The sequence below is a fragment of the Ranitomeya variabilis genome, chromosome 2 (genome assembly GCF_051348905.1).
Source record: "Ranitomeya variabilis isolate aRanVar5 chromosome 2, aRanVar5.hap1, whole genome shotgun sequence".
Classification (NCBI taxonomy): domain Eukaryota; kingdom Metazoa; phylum Chordata; class Amphibia; order Anura; family Dendrobatidae; genus Ranitomeya; species Ranitomeya variabilis.
Window position 1 is genome coordinate 862,955,118 of NC_135233.1, and position 14,511 is coordinate 862,969,628.

The following is a 14,511-nucleotide window of genomic DNA, read 5'->3' on the forward strand; positions in this document are numbered from 1 at the left end:
AGACTCTCCAGCCTGTGCAGAGGAACAAATGCTTGGAAAATCTGACCAATCCATGCAATATGACAACTGACAGGAACCGTAGGGAGTGCAAAAGATGAAGAACAAGTACTGATAAGTTGCTATAAAATGACATGTGTTTCCATAAACACATTGCCTACACAGAGGCCTGTAGAAAATTATGTCAGCAGAGAAATCTAGGTATTAGATACATTGTTATTCCAGTCCCGGGCCTAGACAGATCAGATTATACCAGAAATATACTTTTTAAAAGAGCTACCGAACCTACAAACTTATTTACCATACAATGTGTATGTGGTATTTTAAAGTTAAACTATTTCAACATGCAAAGCCAACCAAACATCGGACCACATGGCATTAATTGTTGATATGCAGGTGATTAGTAAGTTCATGTTTATTCATGCAAACATCAATGGTGGCTACTGGTGGCCAAACAAACTTACTAATCACCTACATATCAATAACCCTAACCTTTTCATACATATTTAGATACTACTTGATAATTAAACGTGACAATAGATGGATGTATGCTTTTATTTATGCCATGTATTTAATTATAATTATATAGCTGTTTTGTTTTTATTAGGTAGAACTTCCATTACAGTGGAGGTTGGACTGATGGGAGGATCTATGGGGATTGGTCTACAATTATCTCACTATAAATAGTACCCTGTCTACTATGTTGTCTGTACATATCTCTTTTTTATGGCTTGATAAAGGCCATGCACAGTCAAAACATGATTTTTCTCTTACAAGAAGGAGGACGTCTGATGCCCTGGTTTCTAAATTTCTCTGTATTGCTATAACCTTGTTCACGGCTGCACCAAGCGTGCACAGACAATAGAGTGGTGAATAGGACTCATCTATTGTTAGCACACTGGTGACCATATCACTCTGAACTGGAAGGGTATGTGCACACGTCAGGATTTTTTGCGTTTTTTCGTGTTTTCTCCGCTATAAAACCGCGATAAAAACGTGAAAAAAACGCTAACATATGCCTCCTATTATTTACAGTGTATTCCGCATTTTTTGTGCAAATGTTGCGATTTTTTCCGTGAAAAAATCGCATCGCGGAAAAAAAAGCAACATGTTCATTAAAAATGCGGAATTGCGGGGATTCCCCACACCTAGGAGTCCATTGATCTGCTTAGGCTAGGTTCACATTGCGTTAGGGCAATACATTTAGCGCTAGCGCTAGCGGATTGCGCTAACGCAATGTATTTTTCGGGGCCGCGTTTAGGGGTCGCGTTAACGTCCCCGCTCTCGCAGTTCCCCGATCTGCGAGAGCGGGGAACGGACCTCGGGCGCGCCGCGGACGCTGCTTGCAGCGTCCGCGGCGCGTCACAAAAGAACGGCACATCGCTAGCGCGAGCCGAAAAAGGCACGCGCTAGCGATGCGCTACAGGCGAAATTTACATTGCTGTCAATGGGTGCGCTAACGGACCCGTTGCACGGCGTTAATTGCGACATTTTCACCGTGCAACGCTGTCCGTTAGCGTGCACACATTAACGCAATGTGAACCCAGCCTTACTTCCCGCACGGGGCTGTGCACACCATGAGGGAAGTAAGCAGATCATGTGCTGTTGGTACCCAGGGTGGAGGAGAGGAGACTCTCCTCCAAGGACTGGGCACCATATAATTGGTCAAAAATAAAAGAATTAAAATAAAAAATAGTCCTATACTCACCTTCGATGTCCCCCGCAGTGTTCCCACCTCACCGCTGCATGCTGCCGCTTCGGTTCCTATAGCTGCTGTGCGGTGAAGGACCTGTGATGACGTCACTGTCTTGTGATTGGTCGTGAGCGGTCATGTGACCGCCCACATGACCGCGACGTCATGGAAGGTCCTGCGCGCACACACCAGCTATAGGAAGAGGAACGGACGCCGCTGAGGAGATGTCTGGGTGAGTATAAGCATTTTTTTTATTTTTTTTATTATTTTTAAACATTCTATCTTTTGCTATTGATGCTGCATAAGCAGCATCTATAGTAAAAAGTTGGTCACACTTGTCAAACAGTATGTTTGACAAGTGTGACCAACCTGTCAGTCAGTTTTCCAAGCGATGCTACAGATCGCTTGGAAAACTTTAGCATTCTGCAAGCTAATTACGCTTGCAGAATGCTAAAAAAAACACGAAAAAAACGGAAAAAAAACGCAAAAAAAAATGCGGATTTCTTGCAGAAAATTTCTGGTTTTCTTCAGGAAATTTCTGCAAGAAATCCGGACGTGTGCACATACCCCAAGGTCCGGAAGACCAAGCAAAGATTCAACGAAAGCTGGAAAGGGAAATCAGAAACCCTGCTTGACTGACAAAGATCTCCAGAAAGATTCAGCAGACTTTCGATTTGTGGTATGTTGTACATGGGCTTCCACAACACCTCAGCAGTGCCACAGGCTGATCGCCTGCATGCCACGCCGCATTGATGCAATAATTAATACAAAGCGAGCGCTGACCAAGTATTGAGTGCATTTGCTGAACATACATTTCAGTAGGCCAACATTTCAGATTTTAAAATCATTTTTCAAGCTGGTGTTATAAAGTATTGTAATTTACTGAGATAATGACATTTGGGTTTTCATTGTAAGCCATAATCATCAACATTAACACAAATAAACACTTGAAATAGATCACTCTGTTTGTAATGACTCTATATAATATACAAGTTTCACTTTTTGTATTGAAGAACTGAAATAAATTAACTTTTTGATGATATTCTAATTTTGCGAGAAGCACCCTTATATATAGTTTTTTTAGCCTAAAATAGAAAGGTAATGAGTCATCTTTAGCCCTTTAAGAGATCATTCCATCTTCAACTTGCTTAACTGTTCACAATAACAAAAATTTTGATGAGGGGTGCCCAAACTTTTACATGCCACTGTTAAACTAGTGAAAAACATTGATTTTATTGAAATTGGCAGAATTTTTAGAGTGGAAGGCAACAGCTTAAGGCTATGTGCCCAAGTTGCAGAAATGCTGCGGAAATGTCCGCAGCATTTCTGCAACACCCTGCTGCATGCATTTTCCCGCAAATCACAAGTATTTTGCAAGCGTAATTAGCTTGCAGAATGCTAGCATTTTCCAAGCGATTTGAAGCATCGCTTGGAAAAGTGATTGACAGGTTGGTCACACTTGTCAAGCATAGTGCTTGACAAGTGTGACCAACTTTTTACTATTGATGCTGCCTATGCAACATCAATAGTAAAAGATAGAATGTTAAAAATAATAAAAAAATTAAAAATATGGTTATTCTCACCTTCCGATAGCCCCTGATCTCCTCAGCGGCACTCCCGATGCGTTCCGTTCCCAGTGATGCTTTGCGCGAAGGACCTTTGTGACGTTACGGTCGTGTGACTGCGACGTCATCTCAGGTAATTCGTGCAATGCATCCCTGGGAACGGAAGCTGCCGCGTGCACCGCTGAGAGGCGGGAGGACTTCGGGGGCCATCAGAAGGTAAGTATATCCATACTTTTTACTTTAATTTATTTTTTTTACATGAATATGGATCCCAGGGCCTGAGTCTCCTCTCCTGCAGACCCTGGGTATCATCCGCACATGAAGTGCTCACTTTACGCATAGTGGGCATAGCCACATGCATACAATGAGTGTTTCAATGCAATCCTATTGCTGTGGAATCACCGCGATTCCGCAGAAATAATGAACATGCTGCGGATTTTACCACTATGCGATTCCGCAGCGGGAAAATCAGCAGCATGGGCACAGCAACTGCGGAATCCCATAGGATTGCATGGAAATGCGTTTTTTAAGCGTTTTCGCAGAAACGCATAAAAAATGCAACGTGGGCACACAGTCTTAGCAATGAGCCAAAGGCAGTGCTGATAAGTAGAGGATAATAGTCTCTGGCTAAAGTTTAAAAAAAAGCATTGAACAATATACACTCACTGGCCACTTTATTAGGTACACCTGTCCAACTTCTTGTTAACACTTAATTTCTAATCAGCCAATCACATGGCGGCAACTCAGTGCATTTAGGCATGTAGACATGGTCAAGACAATCTCCTGCAGTTCAAACCGAGCATCAGTATGGGGAAGAAAGGTGATTTGAGTGCCTTTGAACGTGGCATGGTTGTTGGTGCCAGAAGGGCTGGTCTGAGTATTTCAGAAACTGCTGATCTACTGGGATTTTCACGCACAACCATCTCTAGGGTTTACAGAGAATGGTCCGAAAAAGAAAAAAAATCCAGTGAGCGGCAGTTCTGTGGGCGGAAATGCCTTGTTGATGCCAGAGGTCAGAGGAGAATGGGCAGACTGGTTCGAGCTGATAGAAAGGCAACAGTGACTCAAATCGCCACCCGTTACAACCAAGGTAGGCCTAAGAGCATCTCTGAACGCACAGTGCGTCGAACTTTGAGGCAGATGGGCTACAGCAGCAGAAGACCACACCGGGTACCACTCCTTTCAGCTAAGAACAGGAAACTGAGGCTACAATTTGTACAAGCTCATCGAAATTAGACAGTAGAAGATTGGAAAAACGTTGCTTGGTCTGATGAGTCTCGATTTCTGCTGCGACATTCGGATGGTAGGGTCAGAATTTGGCGTAAACAACATGAAAGCATGGATCCATCCTGCCTTGTATGGAGCATCTTTGGGATGTGCAGCCGACAAATCTGCGGCAACTGTGTGATGCCATCATGTCAATATGGACCAAAATCTCTGAGGAATGCTTCCAGCACCTTGTTGAATCTATGCCACGAAGAATTGAGGCAGTTCTGAAGGCAAAAGGGGGTCCAACCCGTTACTAGCATGGTGTACCTAATAAAGTGGCCGGTGAGTGTATATGGTATATAAAAAAAAAAATAAGGGATACAAAAAATTCTAGAAAAATGTTTCACCACGAAAAATGCACATTTCATGTAACATATTTGCTACCCTGCACCCAAAATAACTTGTTCTATAAAACTGTCACAATATACTGTGGTGCACATTGTAAAAAAAATTAAAAAACACTTCTGAAATGTTGCTCTTCATCATTTTGTTGCAGAAAAAGTGTAATAAGACACAAAGAAAAAGATATTTGTAAAGAAAAATTATGTCACTGAAAAAATCATCTCGTCCAGCAAAAATACAAAAATAAAGCTTTAACTAGGGTCAGTTGTCAGCAAAATGAAAAAGTTATATCTTTCAGAATATGGTGATGCAAAAATAAATATTTTTTTATAAAAATTGTTCTGTGCGAGAAAATCCAGCAAAACTTAAAAACTATATAAATCTGATATCATTGTATTCAAACTCACTAAAATTGTAATAGAAAGCGATCAAAGAATTTTATGTATCCCCCCAAAAAATTAAGTTCTCATACAGCTCTATTGGTAAAAAATTTAAAAAAATATCTCAAAGTAGGGAGATGCAAAAAGTTGATTTTTTGTGTAAAAAAGCGTTTATCTATATATATAATCGTCTAAGGTCCACTTCCGTCTGTTTGTCTGTCACGGAAATCCCACGTCGCTGATTGGTCGCGGCTGGCTAGGTGCGACCAATCAGCGACAGGCACAGTCTGGCCGCAAATTGGCCCCTCCCTACTCCCCTCCAGTCAGTGCCCCCTCCATACTCCCCTCCAGTCAGCGCCCACATAGCAGCAGTCCGTTAAATGGACTGCGTTACACCGCGTCATAACTCGGTGTAACGCAGTCTGTTAATGCTGCCATTTACCCTGTGTGACCAACTTTTTACTATTGATGCTGCCTATGCAGCATCAATAGTAAGAACATATAATGTTAAAAATAATAATAAAAGAAAAATCATTATATTCTCACTTTCCGGCATCCGCGGCAGCCTTTCCCGCTCCTCGCGACGCTCCGGTCCCAAGAATGCATTGCGGCAATGACCCCAGATGATGTAGCGGTCTCGCGAGACCGCTACATCATCACAGGTTATTGCCGCAAGGCATTACTGGGAACGGAGCGGCCGGCCGTGAACAATCAGCGACAGACTCAGTCCGGCCGCGAATTGGCAAGGGATTTAAACCACGCTTTCCTAATTGGTCATGCCCGGCCGGCCGAATCCTGTGTATTCATTGCATTATTCTGAAATCCTCATAAATAAACTACATACATATTCTAGAATACCCGATGCGTTCGAATCGGGCCACATCTAGTACTATATATAAGTAGCAAAGCATAAAAAAAAACTCCCCAAAAAACAGAACTATTGTTATTTTGCAATAAGTCTTGATTAACACTCATCCTCAGCTCTTACCTGAGAGCACCTACATTGGGGGCCCTGTCTAAAACTCAAAAAAACAGGATTCAGACAGATCCCCTGACGGAAACATTCACTATGAGGCAGATGCAGTCACTTTGGACTCTGACTGACCTAGCTGACTACTCTTGTTGAACACAAAAAATACACTTATTATTTTGAAATCTTCTGTTTGACTAGCATATTTTAACAATTTAGTTGGAAACTCCTATGCAAGTGCATAGCATACAAAAAAGGATAAAAGAGAATTCAGCCTTACCAGCAACTCAAAATGTTACACAGCCCAAAAGAGTACCAAAGAAAGCTCCAACTTGACCCATAAAAAGCAAGCCCCTACTTAGGTCCACCATATGTCATCAGAAACATGGGAAGTTTTCACTTTACTGGTAGTACAAAGGCTGAAAAAGTGATATCCCCACAACAAAAGATCTACACTCCTAAATCCAAATGCCCTCATTAGTGATAAGTGAATATTCTCGTTACTCGAGATTTCTTGAGCACGCTCGGGTGACCTCCGAGTATTTTTTAGTGCTTGAAGATTTAGTTTTTCTTGCCGCAGCTGAATGATTTACATCTGTTAGCCAGCATAAGTACATGTGGGGGTTGCCTGGTTGCTAGGGAATCCCCACATGTACTTATGCTGGCTAAAAGATGTAAATCATTCAGCTGCGGCAAGAAAAACTAAATCTCTGAGCACTAAAAAATACTCGCAGGACCCCTGAGAGTGCTCGGGAAATCTCAAGTAACGAGTATATTCACTCATCACTAGCCCTCATCCATTCTGAGCCCCACAGAGTGCCTAAACCGAAGTTAGCATCCACATGTTTGGTATTACTGTAGAGAGGAGAGCCCACTTAGTAATTTTGGAGCATATGTTTTCAGAAGTATAAGCTGTGCATAATGTATTGGTCACTAAGCTGGCATCTTTGCAATTTTCTGGGAAACACTTGTAGAATCAAAATAGTCACTACACCCACAGAACAATTCCCAGTGGAGTGCAATTCCAAAATGTGGTCACTTGAGGTAAGTTTCTGCTGTTCTAGCACCTTAAGGGCTCTTCAAATGGTGCCCAAAATCTATTCCAGGAAAAACTACCCTCCAAAAGTCAAAGGGCACTTCCTCTCTCCTTAGCCCTTTTGGGGAAAATTGTGTAACAAATTGTGGGTCCATTTTCACATATTATCCCAAGTTTAAATTTGGGGCTAAATCAATATTTTAGTAGTAAAAATTTATTTTTTTTTCACGGCGCAATGGAATAAAATGGTCTGTGACACCTGTGGTGTCAACATGTTCATTTCCCCCTATGTGAATTTACTGATGGTGTAGTTTGTTAAATGGGGTTAATGAAAAACCTGAAAGCAGCATGCAGTGTATAAGCGCATGTTCACACCGGCTACTAAACAGACAAAACCCAAGATAAACAGCAACAGTGCTTGAAAATATAGTGCTGTTTATTTATCTATTTACTGCAGGATAAATCTTGAGTTTTGTTTTTTAAATAGGGTTAATGTTGAAGGGTTCTGCTGTTCAGGCAACTCAGGAACTCTAATAATATGTTATGGCACCCTAAAACAATATTTGAAAACTCGGCACTCCAGCAGTGCTAATGTGTGACTGAACAGTATTTTCTTCCCATAGAAAATTGGTGTACTCAAGTTAATGTGTGTAACAAGTTGCGAAGTCCATTTTTTATTTTATTCATTTGTGAAACTGAAAACTTTGTGCTAAAACATCTTAATGGAAATAAAATTATGCTTCATTTTTAACACCAACTGATTTAAAATGTTGAGAATCATTTGTAGGTTTAAGATAATCATACATCTCTAGATGAATCCCTTTAGGAGCATAGATTCTAAAATGGGGACACTTGTGGGGTTTTCCACTGTTTTTTCACCTCAGAGGCTTAGTCAGAATAAATTCCTTTAATTGAAATAAAGACACACTTTCATTTGAAATAAAAATAAAAAAGCTAAGTTATACTTACCGTTACGCCTAATCCATTGATGCCCATGTCACTTGTAAAACACAAAAAATAAGAAACAACATATTTATCACCTGTCAAACAAGAAAATACAGTAATCCTCTGATGTCCATGTCACCTGTAAAAGATCAAAAATAATAAACAACCATATTTCTCACCTGTCCGACGAGAAAATAATCCAGTTGTCTAGACATGAAGCTGCACGTACCACTCTCATCGGCCGATGCCAGTGACTGGTGGTAACATTTTTACTGCCGCTCACAGCTGCTGGCTCACTGACCGGTGGTGAAAATCTTACCGCCAATCAGAGCCGCCGGTGTTTCCCGCACTGTCACAGAGATGACAGCATGGGAAATAGCCTAGTTCGGGTTGCTGATCCTAAACAGTAACACGGACTTCCTGGAGAAATCCGTGTTCGGGGTTCGTGCACAGACACAAGGTGATTGGTATGGACTCCAAACTTTATTGTTCAGGTTCACCCATCACTAGTTCGCAGCTCTTTAAATCTAAAATAGGGTCCAGAATCTATTCCAGCCAAAATGGTGCTCCAAAAGTCAAATATTGATTCTTTCTTTCTAAGTCCTGTTGTGTGCTCAAATTGTATTTTCAGATCAATATTGGTCATCAGCATACTCAGAAGAAATTGCAGAAAAAATTGTGGGGTTCATTTTCTCTTGTGACTCATGAAAATGATAAATTCTACTTTAGCTTAAAATTATGTGGAAAACATGTAACTTCTGACTTTTTCAATCCAGTTTGCATTAATTCCTGTTAAGCACCTGAAAAGTTAAAAAACTTCTGGAAAATTATTTTGAATACTTTGAGGGGTGGGTGCAGTTTTTATAATTAAAGTTTTCTGACATATAGTCCCCTCAAACAGTGCCGGTGTCAACATCTAGCGCACCCGGGCAAATGCCGGCAGGGCCCCGGAAGGAAGGGTGGCTCCCTCGTCGTCAGGCCCATGAATCGGAGGGAGCCAGTTGCCAGGACTGGCACCGGACCCCCTCATCAAATACCTCTCCCTGTTCCCTGCAGCTCCAGTCTCTTTAGTGTCTTGTGAATCTCTGTGACTTCTCAGGGCAGAAGGTGCGATGACATAACCACAGCGCACCCTCTGTACTGAGCACTGCAGAGAGTCAGAAGATGCTGACGAGACCGGAGCTGTAGGAAACGAAGATAAGTGAGTATTTGATTATTTATTTATTATGCATGGAGCATTATATGTAGCATATTATACTATATAGAGAAATATATGTGGCCATTATATACTGTATGAAGTAATATATATGGCCCATTATACTGTATGGAGTATTATATGGGGTCCATTATACTGTATGGAGAAATATATGGAGCCCATTATACTGTATGGAGCAATATATAGAGCTATTATATACAATGTGGAGCAATATATATGGCCCATTATACTGTATTGAGCAATATATGGGGCCATTATACTGCATCGAGCAATATATGGGTCCATTGTATACTGTATGGAGCAATATATGGGGCCATTATATACGGTATAGAGCAATATATTGGGCCATTATACTGTGTGGAGCATTATACGGGGCAATTACATACTCCACTAGGCAATATATGGGGCCATTATATAGTGCATGGAGCAATATATGGGTCCCATTATACTGTACGGATCATTATATGGGGCACATTATACAGTATGGAGAATTATTTGGGGCCCATTATACTGTATAAAGCATTATAAGGGGCCTATTATACTGCATGGTGCAAAATATGGGGCCATTATGTGGTATGAAGCAGTGTATGGGGCCATTATATATTGCATGGAGCAATATATGGGGCCAATATATACTGTATGGAGCAATATATGGGGCCATGATATGGTAGGTAGCAATATATGGATGCATGAAGCATTAAATGGGGCCATTATACTGTATGGAGCAATATATGGGGCCATTATACTATACTTAGCATTATATGGGGCACTGTTATGATCCTAGTGGCAAGGATCGCAGGTCGGACTAGCTAAGTAACTGAACAGACGACTAGCTCTGGGGAGGTGGTAACTAGATTGACCGCAACCTGATCCTATCCGCAAACAACTATAAGTAGCCGTGGAACGTTACCTGAAAATCCTAGACGTCTCTTCACGGCCTGAGAAACTGACTATTCCTGGAGGGAAAGAAAGTCCTCTCTTGCCTCAGTGGAATGACCCCCAAAGATATAGAATAGCCCCCCACAAATATTAACGGTGAGTAAGGGGAAAGCACAAACACAGAGATGAAATCAGATTTAGCAAATGAGGCCCGCTAATACTAGATAGCAGAAAATAGGAAGGGAACTGTGCGGTCAATAAAAAAAACCCTATTCAAAATATCCACGCAGAGATTGCTCGAGCCCCCGCACCAACTAACGGTGCGGGGGAAGCAACTCCGTACCCCAGAGCTTACCAGAAACAAGAAATCACATATTAGCAAGCTGGACTAGACTCATCTTACACAGAAATCATATTGCAGGCAGATGAGCAAAAAATATTCAAACAGAACTTAGCTTATCCTGAAGAGGCAGAAAACGAGATAATCAGGAGTAATCAGAATAGCACTGAATACATTGACAGCCGGCAACAAGTAGAAGTGAAGCAGAGCTAAATAGGAGCCTCCCTGGTGAATAACGAGGCAGCTGATCCAGCCAGACCCGCAGGATAATAAACCAAACCTCCAGGGGGAGCCAAAAAACCAAAGTCACACAATACCATCCGTGACCACAAGAGGGAGCCTGAAAACGGAGTTCACAACAGGGCACATTGTACTGTATGGAGCATTCAATGGGGCACATTATACTCTATGGAACATTTTATAAGGCCATTATACTGTATGGAGCATTACTGTATAGGAGGCCCATTATACTGTATGAGGCATTATAGAGGGCCTATTATACTGTATGGAACAATATATGGGGCTCATTATACTGTATGGATCAATATATGGGGCCCATATTACTGTTTGAAGCAATATATGGGGCCCATTATACTGTATGGAGCACTATGTGGTGCCCATTATACTGTATGGAGAATTATATGGAGCCCGTTATACTGTATCTAGCAATATAAGGGGCCTATTATACTGTTTGGAGCAATATATGGGGATATTATACGGTATGGAGCAGTATATGGGGCCATTATATACTGTATGGAGCAATATATGGGGCCATTATACTGTATGGAGCATTATATAGGGCCATTATACTGTATGGAGCATTATATAGGGCCCATTATAATGTATGGAGCGTTATATGGGGCCATTATATGGTATGGAGTAGGGTTGAGCGAAACGGATCGGTCATTTTCAAAAGTCGCCGACTTTTGGCAAGGCCGGGTTTCGTGAAACCCTACCCGACCCCAGCGTGGGATCGGCCACACGGTCGGCGATCTTCACACCAAAGTCGCGCTTCGTATGACGCTTTCCCCGCCATTTTTTCAGCCAATGAAGGAGTGTGTGCAGCGTGATGACATGGGTTCCGGCTCGCTTTGTGCGGCGTCACAAGGGGTAAAACTGCCATCTTAACGTTTGGGATATAGCGATTCCCACACTGAAACACAAATTTTGCAGGGACGGAGGGGAGAGAGAGAGAGAGAGAGAGAGAGAGAGAATAAATAAAAACAAAAAAATTGCATTGGGTTTCGTGTTTCGGTCGGCCCCCCGACTTTTCACAATAATCGGCCGATTTCACACGATCCGACTTTCGAGACAGTCGGGTTTCACAAAACCCGACTCGATCCTAAAAAAGCAAAAGTCGCTCAACCCTAGTGCCCATAATTCTTCATGGAGCGCTATGTGGTGCCCATAATTCTGTATGGAGCACTATGTGGTGGCCATAATAATGTATGGAGGACTATGTGGTGCCCATAATACTGTATGGAGTACTATGTGGTTCCCATTATTCTGTATGGAGTACTATGTGGTGCCCATAATACTGTATGGAGGACTATGTGGTGCCCATAATGATGTATGGAGGACTATGTGGTGCCCATAACGATGTATGGAGGACTATGTGGTGCCCATAATACTGTATGGAGGACTATGTGGTGCCCATAATACTGTATGGAGGACTATGTGGTGCCCATAATACTGTATGGAGGACTATGTGGTGCCCATAATACTGTATGGAGGACTATACTGTCTTGTCTAAAATGATTAGTCTGCTCTCTCACTGTGTGCTGTGATCTGCAACATTTCATCGGTTTCTGAGCTATTCAAGAAATTAAAATAGATATCACTCATGTAATGTAAGTAGTAAGTTAAATCTTTGGCATTTTACTATACTTATATTTCTTATCTATGCATCATGAATCGTGGTTTGTGTTAAAGTGGTTTAAAATAAACACATGGTATAACTATTCTATGTGATTATTTATTTTAAAAGCAGGAAAATGCATGATCTAAAAATTGTGATTTTTTTTTTACATTTTTTGTTAAAATGCAGATACATTTACAAATGACTTACAATATGTTGCGAAAAAACAGAATCTCTGGTAAATGTAGAAGCATTCCAGAGTTATTCCCACATAAAGTGACACACGTCAGATTTTAAAAAATTGGAGACATTTGTACCAGTTTTTTACAAATGTGAACTAACAAGGACGTCTGAATGAAGCCTGCCTGAATGAAGGGTGCTTTCACATGTTTCTGCCCATGTTTGTTGGTCCTGTTGGGGCTTGCGTCTAGACCGCCCCACAAAACAGTATTCAGATATATGCGCCAACAGAGCCATCTATAATATAACGGTGGGAGCATCACTCTGTCCGAAGCCTTTATAGACTGCGCAAGCGCGACGCACCACGCCTGCGCAGTCTGGACCAGAGTGACGCAGCCGACCTTACTTATTCCCCCGGTCCCCCAATATACAGGCCATGGGGGCTCCACGCACCCGCGTATCCCCCATAATATAGCGGCCATGGGGGCTCCACACACCCGCGTATCCCCCCCTAATATACCAGCCATGGGGGCTCCGTGCTCTGCAGCTCCAGTCAGGGTAGCTGTAGAGCCCAGCGGAGCTCCAGGACCTTCGATGATGTCACCACCAGCATGTGACCAGTGACGCGAGTGGGCGGAGTCAGCCCTAGCTGTGCTGGCTGCAGGGGTGCTGTATCTATTATAACCAGCGCTGCACTCAGGCAGTAAGTACAGCCGCCCGCACTCAGCACAGCCGCCCGCACTCAGCACAGCCGCCAGCACTCAGCACAGCCGCCCGCACTCAGCACAGCCACGCACAGCCGCCCGCACTCAGCATAGCCACGCACAGCCGCCCGCACTCAGCACAGCCACGCACAGCCGCCCGCACTCAGCACATCCGCCCGCACTCAGCACAGCCACCCGCACTCAGCACAGCCACGCACAGCCGCCCGCACTCAGCACAGCCACGCACAGCCGCCCGCACTCAGCACAGCCACGCACAGCCGCCCGCACTCAGCACAGCCACGCACAGCCGCCCGCACTCAGCACAGCCGCCCGCACTCCGCACAGCCGCTCTCGGGCAGTAGAGCCGGAGAGAGAAAGATGGGAGCAACATATGGCAGAATGGGGGCACAGGAACAGGCAGAATGGGAGCAGCACATTACAACAGAATGGGGGCACAGGATGGGAGCAGCACATGACAGAATGGTTGCGCAGGATGGGAGCAGCACATAACAGAATGGGGGTGCAGGATGGGAGCAGCACATGACAGAATGGGGGCGCACACATGACAGGATGGGGGTGCAGGATGGGAGCACATGACAGGATGGGGACGCAGGATGGAGCAGCACATGACAGGATGGGGACGCAGGATGGGAGCACATGACAGGATGGGGACGCAGGATGGGAGCACATGACAGGATGGGGACGCAGGATGGAGCAGCACATGACAGGATGGGGCGCAGGATGGGAGCAGCACATGACAGGATGGGGACGCAGGATGGAGCACCACATGACAGGATGGGGGCGCAGGATGGGAGCACATGACAGGATGGGGACGCAGGATGGGAGCACATGACAGGATGGGGACGCAGGATGGAGCAGCACATGACAGGATGGGGCGCAGGATGGGAGCAGCACATGACAGAATGGGGGTGCACACATGACAGGATGGGGGTGCAGGATGGAGCAGCATATGACAGGATGGGGGAGCAAGATGGGAGCAGCACATACCAGGATGGAGACCATATACCAATATAAATGCTCGCCACCCGGGCGTAGAACGGGTTCAATAGCTAGTAGACTATAATGCCGATTGGCTGCAGAGGTCATGTAGTTGTATGGGCCAATTTGAGAATTCAT

The 14,511-nt window shown here is 43.6% G+C and overlaps 1 protein-coding gene across 1 annotated transcript in view; it reads right to left on the bottom strand.

Moving 5' to 3' along the window:
• The window catches only part of P3H2 (prolyl 3-hydroxylase 2), a 333,781-nt gene that overhangs the window by 243,168 nt on the left and 76,102 nt on the right, over window positions 1-14,511 (bottom strand). The window lies entirely within an intron of this gene.